The sequence below is a fragment of the Antechinus flavipes genome, chromosome 2 (genome assembly GCF_016432865.1).
Source record: "Antechinus flavipes isolate AdamAnt ecotype Samford, QLD, Australia chromosome 2, AdamAnt_v2, whole genome shotgun sequence".
Lineage (NCBI taxonomy): Eukaryota > Metazoa > Chordata > Mammalia > Dasyuromorphia > Dasyuridae > Antechinus > Antechinus flavipes.
The window spans coordinates 251050432-251067909 of record NC_067399.1 but is presented as its reverse complement, the minus strand read 5'-3'; the positions used below and the strand labels follow the sequence as shown (position 1 = coordinate 251067909).

The 17478-nt window shown below is 34.7% G+C and overlaps 1 protein-coding gene across 1 annotated transcript in view; it reads right to left on the bottom strand.

The window, feature by feature from the left end:
- Nucleotides 1-17478, bottom strand: part of CDH4 (cadherin 4) — a 1241109-nt gene that overhangs the window by 616307 nt on the left and 607324 nt on the right. The window lies entirely within an intron of this gene.

The following is a 17478-nucleotide window of genomic DNA, read 5'->3' as shown; positions in this document are numbered from 1 at the left end:
TTTCAGGGGCAGTTCCTCTCCCCCCCAAAATAATCATACAACTGATTTTCTGCAGAGAATCTAGCTAGAAGGGTTTAGCTTGGTATAACCTTTCTATTGTCATACAAATACAAAAGTAAGTGTACATCTGAGAGGCAACATAGTGTACTAACTATATTATAAACTCCCAGTCACAAAGATATGGTGTCAAAATCAACTTTATACAAAGACTAGCTATATGATCCTAGGCATCATTTAGCCTCATTGAGTCTCAGTTTTTTCATCTGTAAAGAGAGGGATAATAGTAACAGCTATTTCTACATGATTGTTGCAAAGCTCAAATGAGATAAATTACACAAAGACCTTTGCAAACTTTAAAATCCTACTTAAATTTAGATGAAATTAATGCTGCGGCTGCAACTATTCTTAAATTGCCTTTAGGTGAATTATTGTAATATTCAGGGAAATATTACCTCAAAGAAATTTGTCCCCATTTTTATATTTCCTTTATTCATTCTATTGGGTGAGTTTGAGTCAGGCTAGAAATAACATAGCTTCTGAACCAAAGGGTCCTGTGTATCTTTTCCCAGATGATATATCTCCTGAAATACAAAATTAGGTCAAGAATAAATGAGTAAGGAATACCCCTGGGAGGAACATAATTTTAGTAAAACTGGAAAGGGTTTACCATGATTTCCTTGCTAACTAATCAGCAATCTAGAAAGCAAATTCAAGTTATGCAATAGCTTCTAGACATCCAGTCTAGAGAAGTCAGTACTCTCTCTTAAACCTAGCTGGAAGAGCTGAAGTCGGCACCATTTTCTGGCAGATTCTGAAGGTCTTTCAATGCGAGAAACAATGTATTGTAATTAATGCAGATTTTTCTTGATTCCCTGTCTCCACTGCAGGCAAAAATGTCAATTTTTCACTTCTGAAGCAGAGTTTCATGACAACTTTAAAAAAATGTGACCTGGATGTAAAACTTCCAGAAATTCAAAAATGAGTTTAGCTGTCGAGTGTGCTATATGTAGACTTTTTTCTTATCCCTTCTTTTTAAGGAGTTAGAAAGTGTGTGTGTGTGTGTGTGTGTGTGTGTGTGTGTGTGTGTGTGTAAAGATAAAGAATGTTAATGTTTGTTTTATGTAAAAAAAGAAATGGGGGAGGCAATAAAAGAACATCATGGTATACTAGAAAGAACATTGACTTTAGGGTCAGAGAATTCTAAGTTAAGTCTTGGTCCTATACTGTGCCTGACTTTGGTGAAATTTCCTTCAGGGCTTCAGTTTTTTCATCTGTAGAATGAAATTAGGAATATGTAGGAAATATTCTTAGATGTCTTCCTCTTCTACATCATATGATCCTATGGCTTCAGAACCTACATGGAGATAGTTAAGGTATATTTAAGGTTCACTGAAGGTTCTCTCCAATACTGCCCCCCCACCCCACGCTTCTTTTACATGTTTTAAGTTACAAAACTTTTTTAACCTCATTTCTATATTCAAGGCATGGATCTAACCAATAATTTAGCATTGGCTATGTATAAATTTAGCATGGAATTAGGAGGAATGAAGTGCATTATCACACTATTTTCCTATAACCACTTTATTTACCATTTCATACTGCAACTTTTTTCCAACATGAAAATGAAGAAAAGGCCAGAAAAGGAAACAGACACTTATCAAAGGAGGAAGGGAAAAAAAAAAAACAAAAAACAAGGGAGACAGGAGATAGAGTTGGTCTAACTGACAATCGACTTTGTTTTTAGATTTACTAGTCATACCTCTGAATGTAGTCTAGTCTAATTAACAGGAGGGAGAATCTTATCTAGCCCCTCAAATAGATTTCATCAATTTAGATGTTCCCTGAAATGATACAGATCTTAATCCATGAATTCCTGACAATCCTGTTTAATTCCTGCTACAGCTCTTATTAAATTTACCTAATATGATGGTGGTAGTGGGGGGAGGTCTTCATTCTTCTTTTTTACTTTATGAAGATGTCAATGGAATATTCAATCTGTCCATCTGATAACCTTCCTATCTTCTTTGATAACAAATTTCCCTAATGATATCTTTTATTTCTGTTCTTCCAAATTCCTTATTTGTTATTTATTATATTCAGTATGCCCTTAAATGTGCCTCTTCATTGACCTCTCTGAGATTCTCACTTATTAGAGTTTTGTTTTAAACTTAACAGCCATATTATACAACTCTTGAATATGGAGATTAAAATGATGGACTTTAGTTTCTGGGAGTCACATTTGAAATAATTCCCTCAACATACTAACAATAAAAGCAATCTCTTTGGAGGAAGGAGAAAAGAGAAGTGGGGAGAATAATCAAGGAAGGATTCATGGAGGATATAGAACCTAAACTGAGCTTCAAAAACAACAACAACAAATTTTGAAGGAAGGAGATGAGATGCGTATGAAGTTTGGCTTTTAAAGAACATACCAAGACAAGAAATAGAATATTAAGTTGATTAATAGCTAATTGTTTGATTGGGATGTGGATTTTATTAAGGGCAACAGGAAAATAATAAGACGGAAAGGAGGTAGGATTTTGTCTACATTGGGGCCTTAAATCTCAGAATGGATGTTTTATCATAAAGCTAATGGGGAGTCATTATTTATTTATTTATTTTTGCACAGGTGACTAGTGTGGTCAGTCTTGTGTATTAGGAAGATTATTTAGATCACTTTCTGCAAGATGGTCTGAAGAACAGAAACTGGCAATCAATAAGAGTAATTAGGATGCTTTTTCCAGGGAGAGATGATGAGCTATCTAAACTGTGCTAGTGACTATAAGAGTGGAGAATAGCAGACAGATTGGGAAATGCCATGCAGGCACAAGTCATGTGCAGTAATAAGACTTCACAATTTATTGGATATAGGGGGAGAGTAATTGAGGAAGAGTAAATGGTTGGTGATAACCCTGTTATATACCAAGATGCCTGTAGGAAGGGTGAAAAATTATTGAGTTTAAGATTAAGATGATGAGTTGTGCTTTCAACATTTTGAGTTTGATATATTTATAGAACATTTAGGAATAACTATTTAGCAAATAACTAACAATGTGTGAATGGAGTTCATAAGATAGATTAGGGCTAGAGAAATAGGTCTGAGAGTTATTTATGGATAGATTGTACTAGTACCCATGGGAACACATGCAATCTTCAAGAGATTGTATAGGAAGTAGACTGAAGTTGGCCTAGGCAGAGCTTTAGAGAATACCCATACCAAGTGGGCAGAAGATGAGACAAGATCCAGAAGGAGACTGAGAGAGAGCAATCAGACAAGTAGAAGAAAAATCTGCAGAATAGTGACAAAAACAAGCCCAGGAAGAAAAGAGCTTCTAGGGGGAAAAAAAGTTGGTCAACAGTATCAAAAGCTGTAGAAACCAGATGTGAAAGCACACACCTATAATCCCAGCTACCAGGAAGGTTAGTTCTCTTGAACTAAGTAGTTCTGAGCTGCAGTGAGAAGCCTAAGCTATTTTAAGCATCACTGTGATGAGCCTGCAGGAGAAGAAACTCACCAGGTTCTCTAACAAAGGTTGTGCTAACCCAAGTCAGAAACATACTTAGGTACAAAATTTCTATGCTGATCAGTAGTGGGGAACCATAATTATCCTCCATGCTTCCAGTATAGGTGAGAAACTAGGTGGGAAATCTAGTATTAAACAATAACCACAAAACAAAAAAAAAAAAAAAACCAAATATTTCTAGATAAATAGGTAAGCCACAGTTGTAAGACAAAACACGATTTACTGGATTCATGAGTTATGGCTACTGATCCAGAAATAGATTTGCAGAGTATCAGAAACAGAAGAGACTAAGAAATCATTTGGTCCAGTTCCACTTAATTAAGAGAGAAGAAAGGAGAGACTCAGGCATGTGAAAATGACATGAGATCTCAGAGCCAATCCAGAGGCATGTCTAGCATATAGGTCTCCTGACTCTCAGCTCACAGCTCTTGGATAGCTCTGTGATGATATCTATAAAGTAGCAAGCCACCAGGTAATTTAGGAATTTCCTCATTTTCTCATTCTCCTCTCTCTCCCACAGATTCTTTGGGAAATTAATATTGGTGGCATCCTCAAACAGCATTAGTAAATAGAAGTGACTTTTTTTTTTCAGTAGGAAATGCTTAATTGAAGCACTCTAGAAAAGACCCAAGGAGCCTATTTTCTGCAGAATCTGCATTTTTATACTTAGAGTCCTCTAAAGATGAATGGGAAGTGAGGAGAGAATCATAAAACATAATGGAACTCATGGATGGCCCCTTAAGTGACTGGCATCTCTAATTGGGATTCTTTTGCTCTTTAATCCCTGGGCAAGTGGCAATCACATTTCCTGCCTACCAACTTGTGTCCATCACACAATCACACTTGGTAGGGACAGCTTGAAAAGTTTTAGTTGGCAGTAAATGTGCTAATGAAGCTAAATGACAGGATTGGTAGAGATAATTATATGTAACATTACCTCTCCTCTACCCTAGGTTGATCACTTCTGTAATGAGGCCAGCCCACTGGATGCTATTGAAATATCCATGGAAAATTTTCTGCCAAATGGTTCCAAGCAAAACCGCTGGCATTTCATAAAGAAACACTACAATGAAAACTATGGTGAGCCTAGGAAAACCCACTTAATACCTCATGTTTATGGCAGAGCAAAATCTCTGTCCTCTAAAATATCCCTCCTCTCTTTCCCTCTCCTTCCTTATTCCCCTCTTCCCAAAGAAGCCTGAAGCTAAACATTTCTGTTCTCATTTTAGAAAGTTACTCAGTACCAGGACTTTGAGGAATTGTAGAATTTTTTGTCTGTGAACTTCTGACCCAAAACATCTCAAAATGACAAGTTCTATCTAGTAGGGAAATAAGCTAATTAAGATTTATGATATAGACTATTTCTCCCATATTTGTCAAGGACAAAAAATGCACAACTTTTAGCTATATTTTTCATCTTTGCAATTCACCCCATTTATAATTACTTTTTTTAAAACTGTAAATGTATGCTTACTGAATCTTTATTTTGCTATGTTACATTTTTAAAGAAAAACTCACCAAAGAGAAGGGTCTATGGGTTAGTTAGAATCCAGCAAAATTCAAATACAGTTGAATTTATAATAAAGACCATTGTTTATAATGAAGAGCCTCTATGAAATATAGTACTCTGCATGGAATTACACTGACCATTGCATATGTTTCTGAATATTGCAGGGGACAGAAAGGAAATTTCTTTAGAAAACTATCCAGAAGTGGTCTTAATAAAAGCATGAGAAGAATTGTGTTTCCCAGATCTTGATGGAGGGCTATATGAAGAAGGAAGGTGTCAATGTTAAATGTAGATAACAGAATTTTTTCTAAATTTCATCAGAACTTACTTATTACTCTTCTTTTTACATTATCAATGACATTAATAAAACACTGCTGAAATTCTATTATTATACCAAAATTAGATGAAGGAAAATGATACTGGCATACTTCTCTTCCCAAACTCACTAGTAATTTAGAAGAGTCTAAAGAAAACATCAGAGAGAATATGAAAGTATTCTTCCAATACATCATCCACCACCTTTGAAACTGGAAAATATTGCTCATAGTAAATTTGTATGCCTGAATTTACTTCTAACTTTTCAAGAAAATCTTTCCCTTTGAAATTATTTCCCAGGTCCTTCTAGAAATGAGTTTTATATAATCCTGTAACATCATTGGCCCTACTGAATTTATCTATAATATCTATGTAGGGGTATGTGTTTACATACACATATATGTATACATAGGTACATAATTATTCATAAATTCACACATATAGGTTCTGACTACCTGTCCTTTTGACAGCATAAGGAAACAGAGATGAGGTCATAATAACATAATAAATTTTAATTAGGTCTGTAGTAGTATATTCAAAGTATACAAGAAAATTTAAATTTGCACATTTTTCTGATTCATTGTAAGAAAATTTTTGCAGTACAAATAAGTATATGGATCAGGATACCACATTACCAAGCTGAGCAAAAACTAATAAATTCAAAGGGATATGACCTACTCTCAGTTATCTGCATGTAGTGGAGTCATACTTGGATCCTTTATAAGTTATAATCTATTAATCCACTATTTTCCAGCATTTAACATAGTACTTAGCAGATAACAGGCATATAATAAATCTCTGCCATTCAAAATCAGAAGAACTAAATTTGAATTGTGGTTTTGCTACTTATTACTTGGATTTAGACAAATTATTTATCTGATTTCAATTTTCTAATTTTAAAAAGGAAGGGATTTGATTAGATTATCTCTAAGGCCATTTTTGACCTTCAGATTCTAGAATTTCTATTATTTGTTTTTATTAAGTGTTGTTTCAGGTTAATAAGATAACTAAATACAAAGACTGATTTAGCCACATAGAATGGCAAATCTATAAGAATTTTACTCAAAAGTAGAGAGATTTTTTTAATGTTATAATAATAATAGTTATTAATTATATAGTGTTCCCTATGTTGCAGGCTCTATGCTAATCTCTTTAAATTTTTATCTCATTTGAATCTCAGTATAACATTTCAAGGTAGATGCTGTTATGCATGAATATTACACAGCTAGAGTTTATACAACTAGAGTTTGAGATCAAATCTTCCTGACTCCAGATCCACTGTGCCACGTAACTCTTTCAGAAGATGATTTAGTGGTCAAAGAATATGAACAGACAATTTTCAGATGGAGAAATTAAAACCATATCTAGTCATATGAAAAGATGCTCTAAATCACTATTGATCAGAGAAATGCAAATTAAGACAACTCTAAGGTTCTATTACACATTGGTTATGTAGTAGTTTGGTTAAGATCCCAGGTTGATTAAGATGACAGGAAAAGACAATGATGAATGTTGGAGGGGACGTGGGAAAACTGGGATGCTAATACTTTGTTGGTGGAGTTGTAAAGTGATCCAACCATTTTGGAGAGCAATTTGGAACCATGCCCAAAGGGCTATCAAACTGTGCATACTGTTTGATCCAGCAGTATTTCTATATCTCAAAGAGATCTTAAAGGAGGGAAAAGGACCCACATATGCAAAAATGTTTGTGGCAGTTCTTTTTGTAGTGGCTAAAAACTGGAAACTAAGTAGCTGCCCATCACTTGGAGAATGGCTAAATAAATATGGTGTATGAATATTATGGAATATTATTGTTCTATAAGAAACAACCAGCAGGATGATTTCAGAGAGGTCTGGATAGACTTACATGAACTGATGCTAAGTGAAATGAGCAAAACCAGGAGATCATGGTATACAGCAACAGTAAGATTATACAATGATCAATTCTGATGGACGTGGCATTTCTCAACAATGAGACAATTCAGACTAGTTCCAATGATCTCATGATGAAGAGAGCCATTTACATCCAGAGAGAGGACTGTGGAAACTGACTGTGAATCATAACATGGCATTCTCACTCTTTTTGTTGTTATTTGCTCGCATTTTATTTTCTCTCATTTTTTTTCTTTTTGATTTGATTTTTCTTTTGCAGCAAGATAATTGTATAAATATGTATGCATATATGGAACGTATATATTTTTACCATGTTTAAAACATTGGATAACTTGCTATCTAGGAGAAGGGGTGGGGAGAAAGGGGAATTGGAACACAGGGTTTTGCAAGGGTTAATGTTGAAAAATTATCCATGTGTATCTTTTGGAAATTAAAAAAAGATGATTTATATGGTTTTTACTTTGAACTTTTAAGCTTTCTACTTGTTGGTTAATTCTCCCACCTGCTAATTGTAGATCTTTTAAAAACTTACTTCATTCTTAAAAATAAAAGAAAACCAATACCTAACTATACTTATGGCTTTTATATGGCCTGCAACCAACCTCTATTCAGTAGCAATTTATAATTGCCTTTTAAGTATAGGGAGTGGATTAGATTAAAAGGCAAAAAAAAAAAAAAAAATTCTGACTTTAAGAAGTTCAGATTCACATTGGGGAGAGGACTACTGTTCAAAAACTGAATGCTGGGTCTTGTATCTATCTTTTCTATAGAGCCTGGGGTTAGGAAAGTGGATGTTGTAAGTTTCTAGCAGGAATTCATTAAAAATCCTAACATCTTCTCCAGAAAAAAAAAAAAGAATTCAGAATTTCATTGGCTATAATTGAGTTAATTTGAGCCAAGGGACCTTCTCCCCAGATATATTCTGGCACAAGTTCCTAATATGACTTAAGATTCAAAACTCAATCACTAGGCTTTGAGAAGCCTAGAGATATTGTGGCTAACCAGAAACTTGCATTATATAAACATGAACTTATAATTATAGTTGTAGCTTCCTAAAATATATGTGTGGACAAGTGATAACTTTTATTGAATTTCTGTAAACAACATGTGGTTTTGCCTTTGACTTATGTTTGTGGCAGGTAAAAATGATGCTGAGACACAGTTTTCTCCAGGACAAGATATCATTTTATTAATAGTGATGCATATAATGTTAGTAAAACAGGTCATGCTGGAATCTTAGCAAAAAGTCAGAGACTTTAGCATGATCAATTTTTTCTAAGTTAGGCTAGCAGTAACCAAGAAATTGGGTCAGTGACTTCTTCAGATCACCAGAAACCCCAGTGATAGCCACCATGGTCTTTAAAACCTTAGGTGTGTCTTCCTTTTCATTAACCTGACAGCATATCTTTTGGACTTCCCAGACAAAGGTAACCTAATCTCAATTGGTAGATATTTTAATTTTTAATGAGGAGGTGGGTTAAAAGTTCTGAGTTCCAATTATTTTCTCTTGGGAAGAAGGGTCAATCTTCTGGGAGTGTAGAAGAGAGAGAGAGCTGGGTTGGCCTTCAGGTGTGACTAGTCTTGCCCCTCTCTAATGCTACAGGAATGATAATTGCTTTATGAGACCCAGCTCAAGGCAAGAAAAACAAAAGCCATCTTAATTAAGTTTACTTCTCCGCCTCCCAAATTTGGCTGACTCCTATTTGGAAATCAAGTCACTCTTAACTTGGATGAGGAAAAAAAAGCAAGGACAAGACAGATGTCCCTTAAGGAGGGTCTAGCCTAAGCTGCTTCTCTCTTGATGGGTTAAATAGAAGTGGGAGTCCCACTTTAAAATGGCTAATGAGCATATGCTCCAGGTTCTAGAAATAAACACATTCTCCAACAAGGTCTCAATTCAAACTAGAAAAAGTGTCCTTTCAACTAAGAGATGTTTTTTTTTCCTACATGGGGGAACAGTTGGATAACAGAATAATATCAATAAGCAAATGATATAGCATAATATTTTCATTATGTTCAAAAACCTAGAAATGTTGGAATTTAAACTTTCACATGATCTTGAAAATACTTCTGGAAAGCGGGAATGCATTTTTGATAGTTCATCTTTGGCAGCTTCTTATACTTCACCTTTAAATGAATTATTTTTGTAGTTTGTTTTTTAATAGGCAATCAACTATTAATAGAAATTTGAGATAACGAAATTTAAGTGAACCCAATGGTGAGCCCTATGTAAAAATCTACATATTTTTGTAATATCTATTTTTAAAATAAATTGCCTATTGTGTAAATCTTTTTCTTTAAATTTTCTTAAATAGGAACATTCTTGCATCTTAAAAATTGCTGGCAATGATTTGTGATTCATAGTGAAAATCTGAAGTTTGCAATAGAAGCATAAGAATTCTTCAAGGTTAGAGATACAATCTGGAATTGAAATATTTATTGAGTTCCCAGATGAGCTCCTGCTTATGAGGATAAACTAACTCATTAAGATCAATCATGATTTGGGTTTCCTATGGACAGAAAACTTACTTTCACACCTCTTCTATGGATGAGGTGGAGTTTAGTGCTCTAGTGACTTCTATTGTGGTATCTTAAGTAGAATCAGACCAATTTTAATTCATAGTTCCATTATTATTATGACTTCCTAAAGCATGAGGTAGGTAATTAATTTACTTTTAAGTTTTCAGTTATTTCTGTTCATTCTGCTCAATGACACAACTTGCTGATGGATTTTAATGAAGACAGCTGTAGAGATCTATGACTGGTTTTGGACTGATTCCAATTGATTTGAAATTTTTGTAGTTTATTCATTTTTCACTGCATGGATTTTTCAACTACTTAGAAATTCTCCATAGACTTTACAGAATTTATGATGCATAGGGCTTGTGAGCTCAAAAGAATAGCAACAAACTGAGGATGTGTCTGCACATCTGGCTTCTAGCTTATGGAGTTCCCTTATATATGATCCTTACATCAACAACACTTTTTTTTCTTGGGCTGTTTTAAGCAATTGTTTCTATTATTGTCTGTTTGCTGTGTCTGGCTCTTCATGTCTCCTCAATATGAATTTCAGAAGAAATAATGTGCTTAAAATAATTCCAAAAATTAAAGGAATTTTGCTTTTGTTAAAGGCTTTTCACCTTTAACCCAGCACTCCAGAGCTTATAATGGGCTTCTGAGGGATTGTTGTTGTTCATCCTTTTTTGAAGAGGTCCAATGAGATCATAGGGTGATGTTTTGACTTATGCATGAATTGAATTTAAGAGAGGCAGAGTTGCAGAAAGTTGTCAGCCTTACTCTCACTTCCACAGGCATTGAAGCCCAGCGGCAAGACAAAAGTCAGGAGGTCTGGTGATGGCTTGTAGATGATCTTGACATCTTTTGACCAAGCTCTAAGCTGGTTACCTAACTTGCTTCATCTGCTTTCATGGTCATTGAAACAATTGTTCTTATCTGTCCAATTCACGAGGGAGTTTTCACAAGCTTGGGATAGACAATCTCCCAACTTACTGAGAGCCTTAAGGTCTGTAAGTTACTCTCAATTTGGTTTAGTTTTTCTGCCAAGATGGTTTTACTGAGTATAGTTACTGTCAATACTATAGTTTCTTGGAACCATAGCTGAAAGTTGGGTGCCAAGTGAACACCAAAGGTAAATGAATAGCTTTGAAGGGGGCTCAGCAAAACCTTACATCAGAGATGCTAGTCCTCCCTGAACATGCTAAATACTCCATATACCTCACTGATTCTCTAGTATTATACCCATTGCAGATCTTCCACATTATTTCTCCTCTAGCTCTGGTACTAGTAATCAACTCAATGTAACTATATTTGAAAAAGAACAATTTATTTTGTCTCATGACAATTTATTGGTCTAGACCTCAAAAGATTGACATGATTTCTGATCCAAAACACCTCTCTACAGCTACCATTCTATTACATATGTTGTCTTTCCTTATGAGAATATAATGGTGACAGAGAAATATTACTTTTTGTATTTGAATCCTCAGTTCTTTGCACGGTGCCTAGAACATAGGAAAGACTTCATAAATGCTTTTTCATCCATCCATTGATTCATTCATAAGGAGGTATGAATAAGTTTCAAATCTTGATTTCAGAGAAATAGCTGTGATATAATAGAATGAATACTAGATCTGATGTCATGTGATCTAGATTCCCAAACCCATTCTGATACTGTGTATATCTGTGTGAAAAATGTATGATTTCCTGTAAGTTACTCCTCTTCCTTGTCCTGTTTCTTTATCTTTAAAATGAAGTGGTTGTACTCTATGATCTATAAAGTACCATCCAAGTCTAAATTCTATTGTGGAACAGAGTTAATACATAGATTATGAGCAAGGTTGTCTTCTCTCCTTGATTCCAGTCTCCAGTCTCCAGATTTTTTCTGTTGTTGCTTGGTCTTTCAGGCTGTACTTGGGTCTTCATGGCTCTATATTGGATTTTCTTGGAAAAGATACTGGAATGGTTTGCCATTTCTTCTCCAGCTCATTTTACAGAGGGTAACTAAGACAAACAGGGTACAGTGACTTGGCCAGAGTCATACAGCTAGTGTTTGAGAACAGATTTGAACTCAAGAACATATGTCTTCCTGACTCTAGACTCTGCTCGATCAATTACACCACTTAGCTGACCCAATAGACTCCCTCTAAGATAAAATATAAGTTCATCAACCTGGAATGTAGAACTCCTTACTATCTTTGCTTTCAGTCTACCTTTCCTGGGCTTACTGTTCATTGTTCTTCCTATACTTTGTTGATCAAGCTGGTCTACATGTTCCTCAAATTTGGTACTCAATTTTCTAACTTTTTCTTTAGACATAACATACAGTATTTCCTCATTTCTACCTAACTTCCTTAAAATTTAGTTCATGAATCATTTACAGTATAATTTTCTCAATCTCTTTAGTTGTTAGCTTCTGCTCATCCTTCTTCAAATCATAACATTTCTCTTTAAATACTAGAAGGCAAGTTTCCTGAGAATAGAAGTGGTTTTTCATCCTATAACCTTGCACAAAGCAGACCCTTAATAAATGCTTGTTGCATTTGGATTATACTGAAAGCTTGAAGCCTCTGGAGTATAGTAATATACTAGGGAATTGGGGGTAGAGTGGGAGTTTTACACTTTCCAAGTACAGAGGGTTGCAATTTTCAAACCTTGCCTGGGGCATTGATGAGTCATCCAAGCTCTTGGAAGATGCTTTATGTATCAGAGGTGGGATGTTGAGGCCATTTACTGTTAATATTCACTTACTGGGCACTAACCACAAGCACACCATTTAGTGTCTTGAATGCAATTGGTGGATTAGAGTTAATTCCTCTCCACAAGACATTTAACATTTACTGAAAATTCCATGTGGGAAAGTGATAAGACAGAAGGCGAGAAACTACAAACAGAAGGCTATGACAATGTGGTTCAGCTTTTTAGCTGCTATTTTCTCCTCCATTCCTCTACCCCCGCCTCCACTTCTCACTTGTCTTCTCTACATTCTTAGTCTCCCTTCCATTTCAAAGTCAATTGAAACTTACATGGACCCAAGGATTTCAGTGAGCTCAAGAAACAAAAATCAGATTAAAAAAAAAAAATATATCCTATTGGTGCCTATTGGTGGTAGTATATTGTCAGTTTTAAGAATAACAGAACTGAAAAAAAATAGAGGCACCAATATATTGTAAAGGTCAGGAGACAAAACAGAATTAAATATTTCTCTATGTTGATTTCTGTCTCCTAATCTCTACTTATCTAAGAGCACATCTACAAAATTCTATAGCAATGATCTTCAGGAAATTCAGAATGCTCAGAGAGCATCATTTGCCCGGGGTGCCTTTCATCCTTTTGGAAATGGTTGTTTACTTCTGCTAATTTAGGCTCAGAGTATAAAATATTAAACAGTTATTAGTAAAAACAGGGGACCAGGAATTGCTTGAAGAGAGACCAATATTGTAGCCAACTATCTTACTGCTCTTCAAACATTAATCAATAGCTCATAGTTAATTAATCACCACTGAGTTTATTTGGTGATAAAAGTAGAATTTCCTATCAGTAGGAAGAAGAAAAATTGTGTTTTAAAACTCTTTTAAATATGCTCACTTTTGTAGACTTACAAGAGGTAAAGAATGTCTTCCTTTTTGTAATTATTCAGGTTCTTATAGAGTGGAAGGGAGGGGAACAAAAATGAAACAACAGCTGACTTCTACCATAGAGTCCCCAAGATCTTATGGAAGGGAATTGCAGAGGTGGAAGGAAATCAAAATAAAACAAAGGAAATAACTTTAGAAAAGTCTGTTTTACTTATGCAAACCAAGAAATTACTTTATCTTAGTTCTTCTGTTTTAAAATTCTCCAAGCCTTAATTTTTTTTTTTAATAAAGAAAATAAAGGAAGAGACTGCATAACAGAGCAAAGTTGGGAAAACTGGATCATTTTGCAAATATTAAGCCATATAGTTGTGGATAAACTTCTTTGGGCCTGCTTTTATTCAACTGTAAAGCATTCCAGTCTACATTCTAGGCAAAATAGCATACTAGCTATTCCTCAAACATGGCAGATTTTGTCTCCCATCTTTTTGCTTTTGAACATGTTTCAAACACACTCCTTTCTCACCTTTAGAATAGAATTCTTAGCTTCTTTCCATCAAGGCTCAGCTCAGTTCTACCTTAAATGAAGAACCTTTTCTGATTTCTGGAGTTGTTAGCTCTTTCTCCTTCATCAAAATATTTTCATTTACTTAGGAATTGGATTATGGCTAACTCAACTCTCTCATTTTAGAAACGAAGAATATGACACACAGAAAAATATAATGATTTGCCCAAGGTCACAAAGCTAGTAATTGTTGAAGGTAGTCTCTTTCCTCCTTCCCTCTCTCTTTTCCTCCTTCTCTCCTCTTCTCCCTTCTTCCCTTCCTTCCTTCCTTCTTTCCTTCCTTCCTTCCTTCCTTCCTTCCTTCCTTCCTTCCTTCCTTCCTTCCTTCTTCCTTCCTTCCTTCCTTCCTTCCTTCCTTCCTTCCTTCCTTCTTTCCTTCTTTCCTTCCTTCCTTCCTTCCTTCCTTCCTTCCTTCCTTCCTTCCTTCCTTCCTTCCTTCCTTCCTTCCTTCCTTCCTTCTTTCCTCCTTTTCTTCCCTTTCCTTCCCCCTCCTTCTCCCTCACCGTCATGCTTCTATCTGTCTGTCTCTCAGGAAAGTGAAGGAATGAATCCAGACCTTTGAGTGCAATATCAGTGAGGGAGAACTCCCAGCTTCTACAGATTGCCAATTTGTTAGAGAGTGGCATGATCAATCAGAAGTGAAGATTAGAGGTAGGACTTTAATACAGGTTTTCCTGACTCTGACTCTATAAGTTCTCTATTAGCTATTTCATGGAATTTTTCTCCGCTTTGTATGTAGCAGACATTTAATAAATGTTTACTGAATAGAATATCATTATAATAATGGTTTTTTGCTTGTTAAAATGGCAGGCTTAGCAAGTTTATTTCACTGAGAAAAGGTCAAGAGCCAATTCTTTGGTTACACACATATTTAAGCAGTCATATAACTATATTTTTTCTTAATGCAATATATTTTTTGTAAGTTTTTCAAATTATATTCCATTGAATAACATGAAGAGGCATGAGGAGACATTCTGAAAAAAACTATACTTATATAAGAAAGGGCTTTTATTTGAGGGGATGTATGCATTGTATGTGTGTTTATGTATATATGTATGCACATATGTGTAAGTGTATGTGCAGATGAGTTAGTGGTTAATGAGAGAAGTAAAAAAAAAATTGAAAATGAAAAGAGTACCAAAATATTAAAAATACATAGAATCAAAAATTCAAAAGGAGGTTAAAATGGCAATTATCTACTATAACAAAAATTCACACTTTCTCATACCATTTCCTTTTTTTATAGATTTTTTTTTGTGTTTCTTGAATGTTAAGTTCATAGTAAACTAAATTAACAATCTTAAAAACTAAAACAAACTATGAAAAATCCTTTTGTCTTTTATGACAAGTTGGATTTTAATCAGTATATGATCTAAGCTGTCAATTTAAGAGTATCACAAACATCAAATAATTGAGATCATGTTTGCATCATATTCTCCAGCTAGGAACTGATATTGCTATTCCCTGGAATTTTTTTTTAATTGAAAGGTTTAAAATACACACACCTCCTATTTAGCTTCAAAAGGAAGGGAATATTTTGTGGGAAAATGAGATCTATCATTCTCTTTTTTCCATCATCTATCCCCTGTGAACTATCCAATATGATGAAATGGCAAATATTCCTGTAGAAAAGTCATTACTTAAAAACGGAACAGAAGGCAATTATGAGAAAACAGAACTAGGCATGTACATCACCTGAAAAAGAAATCAGTTCAGAGAATTTTAGGATGAATAACAACATGGCCATATTACTTAGCCAGCAATCTGACTATTTACAGTAGGACACCTAAATTTTTAAAAAGGGCAAGGGGGAGTTAAATCATAGGCCATTTGACCTGAAGTCCATTGTGCAATAAAGATCTTGGTTTTTTCTCCTGAGATTCTTTATGTAGTTCCCAACTTCAATCTGGCTTTAAAAACATAAACAGTTCTCAGAAGTGTAGGTTAAGAAAATGATAGCTCTCAATTTAAAATTTCCTTGACCACAACAAGTGGAAATAATTAGATTACCTGCTTTTTCTTCACCTTTCATGGTTTTCAAGTCAAGATTTTATCAAGCTCATCTGTCATGAATCATCACTCAACAACTTTAATAGTCTGCATTTCACAATGACTTTTATTTTTTTAAAAATCATTTCAAGTTGAACAATATAAGCACTGAATGGCTAATAGCATTAAAATAAACTAGCAACCTGGGGTGGTCAGAGCAAGAAATCAATCAACTCAATGATACTTGTTATGTTAAATTATCATGCTAGCAGATGGAGTCAGTAGTTATTATCAATAGCCAGTTGAACACACACCCCTTCTATGGGACTACAATTGTAGAAGAATGCCAAGAGTTGTACATTGTCAATTCAGACACTTAACAGCATAGGCCATAATTGCACTGACTGCCACAACTGAGTAAAAGGTCAGTTACTGGCATTATAAATTCATGTCCCTTAGCATGTTCAATTCATTGTCTGCCATGAACTCCTATAGTGGTTGCCAAATATTGTAGAAGATCCTCCAATCTACAGGAAAATGTGTTCTAAGTGTATACAATGAATTTCTTTCTTTTTTTCACTTAGTTATTCATTTGTTCATTCACTCAACAAATATAGGGGAAAGAATACTGACACTGGAATCAAAAACAGGCTTTAATCTCATTTCTGCCGTCATTTTATTGTGTAATATTTGACAAGTCATAGATTTTATTTTCATCTGTAAACAAGAGATGGGTGGACTGGGTATTTCTAATATTTCTTACAACTAAAATTTTTAACATTTGTTTGATATCTAGTACTATGCATAGTGATTTATCAGGTGTTGTAGAGCAGTGGTGTTAAACCAAATGGAAATTGGAGTTGCAGATGGAAACTAAACTATAGATAAAGATCCTGGTGGGCACAGAAATGTCTCAGTTTAAAAAAAAATGTAATATTCTCTCTGTTTTATTGTATTTTGTTTAATTTAAAAATAATTTTGCAATTACATTTTATTCTGGTTCAGGAAGTATTTTGGAGTGTTTGGAGCCACATGTGGCTAATAGTATCATGTTTGACAAGTCTAGCCTGGAGATATAATACAGGTTTCTCAGCTGTGTATTTGAGGAGATGTTTATCTTCCCAAGAAGTGAAATAATAATATTTGCAATTTTTGTGAAACAAGTTCTCACACAACACAAAATGTCTGGGTATACTTTCAGGGACATCTCAATGTTCAGTTTCTTCCCTTCCCTCCCCTCCTTTCTTCTCTCTTCTCCACTCTTGTCTACTCTTCTTTCCTCTTCCATTTCCTTCTCTTCTTCTCTCTGTTTCTGCCTATCTGTCTCTCTTTCTCTTTTTCCATTTTTATACAATGGCTGCCTAACTGATCAGCTCATACAGAGCTATCAATAACATAGTGATAGTTACAGATGCTACAAACATTTTAGTACTATGTTTTCCTTAATCACCAAGAATATCTCATCTAATAAGAGGAAGGATAAAAGGAAGAAAAGGGACAAAGAAAAAATAAGGAAGCAGTAGAGCAATTTAAGGATGTTTGATCCAATAAAATTCAACTAACTCAGAATTTACTGGCTATTAAAAGCCA